Below are 7235 nucleotides of genomic sequence, written 5' to 3' on the forward strand. Positions count from 1 at the left end.
CAGTCTAGTAAAACACCACCTGGCTATTTATATACAGTCAAACCTGTACTAGTGACCACTTATACATTACAACCACCTTGGCATTGATATACAGTAAAACATGCATTAGTGACCACCTGTACATGAGGTTCACCTTGCTACTGATGTACAGTCAAACCTACAAGCACAAGGGACAACCTCTACATAAGGGCCAACTGGCCATTGATATACAGTCAAACCTGTAAAATGAGCATCTCTTGAAAAGAGCCACTCACATGGCCAATGACATACAATTGACAAATCCATAAATCTTACCACATCTACACAAGGACAGCTTGGTCCTTGATATACAGTCAAACATGTACAAGTGACCACATCTACGTGAGAATCACCCTGCCATTCATATACAGACGAGCCTGTTAATTGACCACCTCTTCAAAAGGACCACGCACTTGACCAATGATATACAGCCAAATCTGTACAAGTGACCACGTCTTCATAAGGGCCACATGGGCATTGACGTACAAAACAAAACAAACAACGTAATAGTTCCTCAAAGAGTCAAATGCTTCATTCATCATTGAGAAAGGGAAACACAATTTTCAATGAGTCTGAACTCATAAGACAAGTGGGAATAGTTCTCGTCTCATCACTGGTAGAACTAGCATCTTAATGTGTTATGTGAGCATCAGAAGTAGTGTCAGAAGTTACTTTTGTCCTTGGAGAGCATCAGGGAAACAAAACGTGGCGTGGGAAGATAGTCACAGTAGATTTAATTGAGCTGGCCACCACCAATTCTCCCTCCGGGGCTATGGTGACGTACATTGGGTTATCCATACTCACTACAGTACGGACAAACTTCCCTTGGTTTGTGAACATGTCAACCCTGTGGTTGCCAGTAGTCGCCACGATAATGCGACCCGAAGGGTCCACGGTGACACCTGTGGGGCCTGGGATTGCAGCCCTTCCAGAGGCTACTACAAATTCTAAAATCATGTCTCCGAAGTGATTGTACACCTGAACGCACCCGTGAAAGTTCGCAAGTACGACATTTCCCTCGCTGTCCGATGCGACTGTGCGGATTGGAATCATTCGTTTGTCCGTTATCACTTTGAATCTCCGAACGAGAGAACCATTCGGTTGGAAAATCCGAATTGTATCTCCCTCTCCAAGGATAAGTTTGTTGTTGCGCACGTCTATCGCAATTTCGGGAGAACGATAACGCCTGTTACCACAGAAGCCGAACGTCTTTAGGGGCAGACAGTCCTTATTGTACTGTACGACATGTACACATGTATCTGTGCTCCCCGCTACCCACAGGTATTCAGGCTCTACGCCAATAGCAACAGTGTTTGGCCACATCTTATCTTTACCCGGCACTACCGTCGTGAAGTGGTGCAGATAGGTCCCATTTATACTGAAAACCTGGACTCGTTTGTTCCAACGATCAGCGACAAATATCTCATTGTCAGCAGACACAGCCAACCCGGCGTTGAAACGAAATTTACCAGGGTCGGTTCCCAACCCACCGAAGGTGATTTTCTCCAACTTGTTGTCATGATTCGCTGCAAGAAGTAATAAAACGTTTAGAAGTAGTATGCTTGATACGTTTACCATAATTAATTTTTCTATCCTTACTTCATTTATCTTTCATTTTCTGTCATTTTTTTTAAATCCTGGGTCACCCAGATGAGCTTCGGAGCCCGGTATTATAAAACGCTTAGCTTGTAGCTTTTAACTGTACATATCATCACTGGATTAGCCTCTTGTTTGTACATGTCACCATTGTTATCTATACCAAAGTCTTTTATTTCTTTTGCCATTTATTCTGTATGTTACATTTTTCAATTAGCCCACGTGCAAGAACTTGCAAAACGCTTTCAATTAAAAATTGCGCTGATAATGATAAAGTATCACGCCACACAGGTCCGAATTGAACCCCCTATTCCAACACTCCAGCCAAGTTTTGAGCTAGTCTAACCTTTTAACTGTAAGCGGCTGGACAGTATGGGGAAAGACCTGCTGCAGCCGGTCGGGTTAGAGGTTGAGGCAGAAGCTACAGTCTTTGTCAGCTGTACGAGGGGCGTGCAATAAGTAATGGTCCTGACCCACTTTCAGTTGTCTGATCTAAATGAAATTTTGTATGTGTAATAATTCATATCTCTATGGGTTATGTTGCAAAAGACAGCTCTGAACTAATCGTGGTTTCTGATTTACTGGTGTTTGAACTTAGTCAGGTGCGAAATGGACCAGGTGTGAAATGGAACCAGTTGAGTGTCGCGCAGTGATCCGGTTTTTTGTATTTGAAAGGACGCACACCAAAGAAGACTTTTGATGAAATAAATGAAACTTATGGTGATGATGCCCCATCATATGACCTTGTAAAACGCTGGCATCCTGAATTCAAACGTGGCTGGAAGTCTGTGGAAACAGCTCCCAGACCTGGTCGTCCCTCTTGTGCCATTGATGAGGCATCAGTTGGAGGACCAACCTGGGGTGTCCTACAAAATCGGTGTCCAGAGCTGCATCAAACGATGGGAGAAATGCATAACTCTGGGTGATTCCTATGAAGAGAAAGACTAATAACTGTGCCAAGTTTCATTAATCTCCTGCTATGGGAAATGGGTCAGGACCATTACTAATTGCACGCCCCTCGTAGATAGCTTTCTGCAATTAATGATGAAATCGTAACATAGTAAAGATGGTGGCTGTTTTGTCGCATGCAAAGATCACTTGGAAGGTACCAGAAATATCCATATTATAAAAGACTATCTGCTTCACTCTTGTGCAGTTGGTGATTAAAAGATTTTGTAAATTTATTATAAGAACCTCTCCAGGGCAGTGTTATGAAGTTTTGGTGTATTGACCAGGGATTTGATCGATTATTTTTATCACCATCCAAAAGTTATGTACAGTCTAACAGTCCCATATCTTGACAATATCTAATGATGCAGAAGAGACACTGTACAAGTTTAGCTCACCATACTAACAAAAGCAGATGTGAAGTTTTTGCTAGTCTCACCTGTACTCTGTGAGCTGTTGGACACTGCCGGTGGTGTAGAGGCGAAACTGTATAATCCATTCGGACCCGAAGTAAAGGCAGTAGAAACGATCGCATTTGAATGTAGATAGTTATCTGAAATAGATAAAGTCGTACCGACAAACGAGGACAATGTGGCACTAGTACTGCACTTAAGTGAACAACTTTTTTCAACAGTAGCGCATACAAAGTGCAGACAGAAGGTACAGTGGAAGCCGCTTAACTGCACACCCAATTTGCCAGTAGATTTCATGCCACGGTGTTCATGCAATCATTGGCGTGTGCGATGATGCAAAGTTGGACCGCACCACCACGGGTGGAGGGGCCAAGAGGTGGTGTAACGGGCGGACGTCTTTTCAAGTTGCCGACTTGCCCAGTACCCGCAACTTTGCTTTCTTTCTTTCATGTTGTCGGCAGTGTGCCTTTACACAGGCAGTCATCGACGTATTTCTACCGCGCACGCATTTAGCATGCAATGATCCGGCATTGGTAACCTTTTCGTCGAGCGAATATGTGTCATTTAAAGTAGAAATGGGAGCCGGTTTAGGATTTGGGGATTCCGTGCAATTAACCAAGGTGTGCGTTAATCCGACGTGAAAATAACTGAATTTCGTTGTACTTCATGTAGTAGTCATTTATCTCCCCAATCGAAGTCGGGTACCCATTTTTACAGCAGGGTAGAGGAAGTAAGGTCTTAAGGTCATTACAAACTTGGAACTGTCTCTTTAGCAAAAAGAGGAACGTCGGGTTTAGTGCCTTTCCCAAGGGCACAACGTCGGAGGTAAACTTCGAACTTTGGACTTCTAGGTCGTGGTGAGCCCAACGTACTACCACTTACGCCAAGCACGACGCCAAGGTGCCATTTAGAACACTTATTATTAACTATCTATAACTTAAACATTATGACTCTCTTGTTAGGTCGAACCATTTTGTATGTTTGTCACAAAAACATCTTTAGGTCAGCGCTTTTGACAGGTGACAGTGTTTATATCTCACCTGTCGACGTCCGCTCTGAGCTGTTAGTAGGGACTGCCAGCAGTGCGGGGACAGAACTGCAGCATCCAGGGGTACCATGGGTAATGGTGGAATCCACCGGCACTGTCCCCGCCGGCTGTAGGTACTAGATTATTTGACATGGGATCATGAGAATGAACTGTCTAAACTCAAAAGTAAAGTATCAAAAACTGCCAAATATCAAAAGCTGTGTGTCCCTGTCGACTATTTTTTTTTGACACGGCAAAAGGCAGCATGTCCCAGATGGTGACACACTTTACCAAGAAAACTTCTTTGAACAAGCAAACAAGCAAAAACTGACTATTTTCGTACAGTTCCCTTACAATACGAAATAGATATACAAAAATACAAATTTTAAACACAAATTGTAAACAAACATCCAATAGCCGTGATGTCATGTTAAAACCTGTTCTAGTAACAAATTTAAAGAAAGCGATATTTTGTCAATCAAGTTTGCTGATGGCATCAAATATATTGTGATGGTGTTTAAGTAAAGAAAAGCGAATGACGTGCTAGATAAGCCATATGATCATATCAAAAGCATCTTTTAATGTTTAGCTCTTTAAACGGAATTGTTTAAAAAGGAAAAAAGTAATGTTCAACAAAGCCATAACGAGAAAAGGCATAAGTCGGAAGGATACCACTGGTGCGTTGAGATTGAAAAGTAACCAGAGAAAGACTCCTCCAACGATGCACGAAACAATCACCGTTACAACTGTACACACCAGCAGGCGTGAACATTCTGAAAAAGTGCACATTATACATATTGCAGCGATAGACAACTTGAAAGCAAATTTAAAAAAATGCATGGGTATAGTGCTGAGGAGGAAAATCATTTCTAAAGTTTATGGAGTAAAGTACTATGACAAAGGAAACCCATTGATATTTCTTTCCAGGAGCTGGATATCTAGACGTTAGCTAGAAAAAAAATTGACATAGCTTCACTAACAGAGTGATTACTAGTACCTGAAATAAGCTGGCACAGCCATGCTAACTGTTTTACAACAAAGGGATACTGTGAATTACTTCTTTTCATTTGTGTTGAATACTTCAAGCTAGATAAGTCCAATGTAACCAAAGTGTACCGTTTACTTTTTCACCATAATTTTCAAAATTAAACATTTTTAAGTTCATACACGCAAAATAATCTATCCTAAACTTGTCAAAAATTTCGAAATCAGTAATGATTAAAACAACTACCTTTTCATTGATTATCTTATATGAGCCATTGGTTCTGCTTTTTTTTAAATCAGGTGGCAAGGAAAGTAACCAAATTCTAAAAACTTAGACGCATCTTACCACAAGCTGAAGGATGCTGAACGTTTGGCACGTATATCGGATTTTGATGAAGAACATTCGGTACATGTTGCCTTTCCTCACTAACAAGATCAGGAGGATTTCCGTCATCGCTCGATGGGTTGGTCATGACATCATTGTTGCTGCTACACGAGGCCGCTGGCACACAGTCGAGTGCATCAATAGCAGTTTCGTCGACTATCTTGTATCTAACAGAATATGGTTGGATTTGGGTGTCTCTATCATTGTTAGCTGACTCGACGATTTCTTCTTGGTATTTAACAGCATAGGGCTGGGCGACATCACAGCTGTATGACTCGACGGCAGGTTTTCTGAAAGGTTTAAGACACTTAACAGCACATGGCTGGAGGCAGCGATTGTTCCCATTGTTTTCCTTCTCAACGACGCTTTCCTTATCATCGTCTTTCTGTCGTGTAACATCAAACGGCTGAATGCAAAGACTGCCATCGCTGTTAGCTGATATAAATGTGACCTCATCCCCCTGCTGACGTGTATCAGCTGATGGCTGTGGGCAGCGGTTGTCATCGATGTTATCTGACTTGAAGGTGGGTCTAGGGCTGACTTTTAGCTCGTTGGAGCTTTGCAGATACATCGGATTAGAGTTAACGTTGTTTGGAGAAGGGTCCACGGTGCTTTGTGTTAGCTCGTTGGAGCTTTGCAGATACATCGGATTAGAGTAAACGTTGTTTGGAGAAGGGTCCACGGTGCTTTGTGTGTACGTCAGGTTAGGAGTAACGTCCATTGTGCTTTGTGTGTACATCGGGTTACTAGTAACGTCGTTTGGAGGATGGTCCACGGTGGTTTGTGTGTACATCGGGTTCGTATTTCTCGTTCTTGTGTGCGCGTGACTATCATTTCTGATAAAAACTGAAGCATTAGAGTCATTCTCGGATGTGACAGACCCTGCCAAGTTCATGTCGCCATTGTGGCTACTGTTGGACGCTAATATTGTGGCTTCTGTTTTCGTCTCTTCGGAAGATTTCTTCGCGTACCTACCATCATCCTTGCATATGTATGGAATGGCGTACGTGTCAAAAACACCAGGGCTGATATCGATGGCTTGTCTGTTCTCAGCTACAGCATCGCTCTTGGTAGACAGTTTTTCATCAGGGATGTGGAGATCGATAGCTTCTTCGGGTTGCATGGCGAGAGGTTGTACAGCTTCTGTTCTTGGTTTTGTTGTACTGCCGCTTAAGAAGTCTTTTCTGACGACATTTGACATTTTGTCAGAATGGCAGTCTTCGGCCATGGTTCAGATACTTGACGATACTTGAATATGTGATGTAAGGATGAAGTGTCTGCCTGTAAATCAGACAGCCCCAGTTCTGTGGTCTTTTTCCAAAGTGTCAAGCCTTCCCGTCTCTTACTTTTACTTCATTGACTATAACGAGCGCCGTACACTTGAATCCTGTATGGCTATGTGCACTGTACAGTATGATATTCACCGCCCACTGAAAAAAGCTCTATGTCGTCAACGGGTCATTTGATGCTACCAGACAATTTAGATCAGTGCTAAGGTCTGAAGTACTTTAGGTTCTAGCTGGGGGTGTAGCTGACATGTTGCTCTTATACTTATAGTTCTTTTAACTGTTTATCCCTATTACCTGCTACAAGCATCTTTACTAGTTCTTTTAACTGTTTATCCCTATTGACCTGCTACAAGTATCTTTACTAACTTGAGGTTGTGGAGTCATTAACCCTATTCAGACCGGGGGGGGGGGGCTTTTGAGGCCCGCGCTAACTTCGATGTCTTATAACGCCAGAAGGGCTTACGCTAGAACCACCAAATTTACTGAGTTTTCCTAAAATATTGTTGGCAACAATTCTACGAAGTATGACAAATTTTCCATTTTTTCTTGTTGCCATGGCAACCGTTTGTTGACAG

The sequence above is a fragment of the Branchiostoma floridae genome, chromosome 16 (genome assembly GCF_000003815.2).
Source record: "Branchiostoma floridae strain S238N-H82 chromosome 16, Bfl_VNyyK, whole genome shotgun sequence".
In the NCBI taxonomy this organism is placed as follows: domain Eukaryota; kingdom Metazoa; phylum Chordata; class Leptocardii; order Amphioxiformes; family Branchiostomatidae; genus Branchiostoma; species Branchiostoma floridae.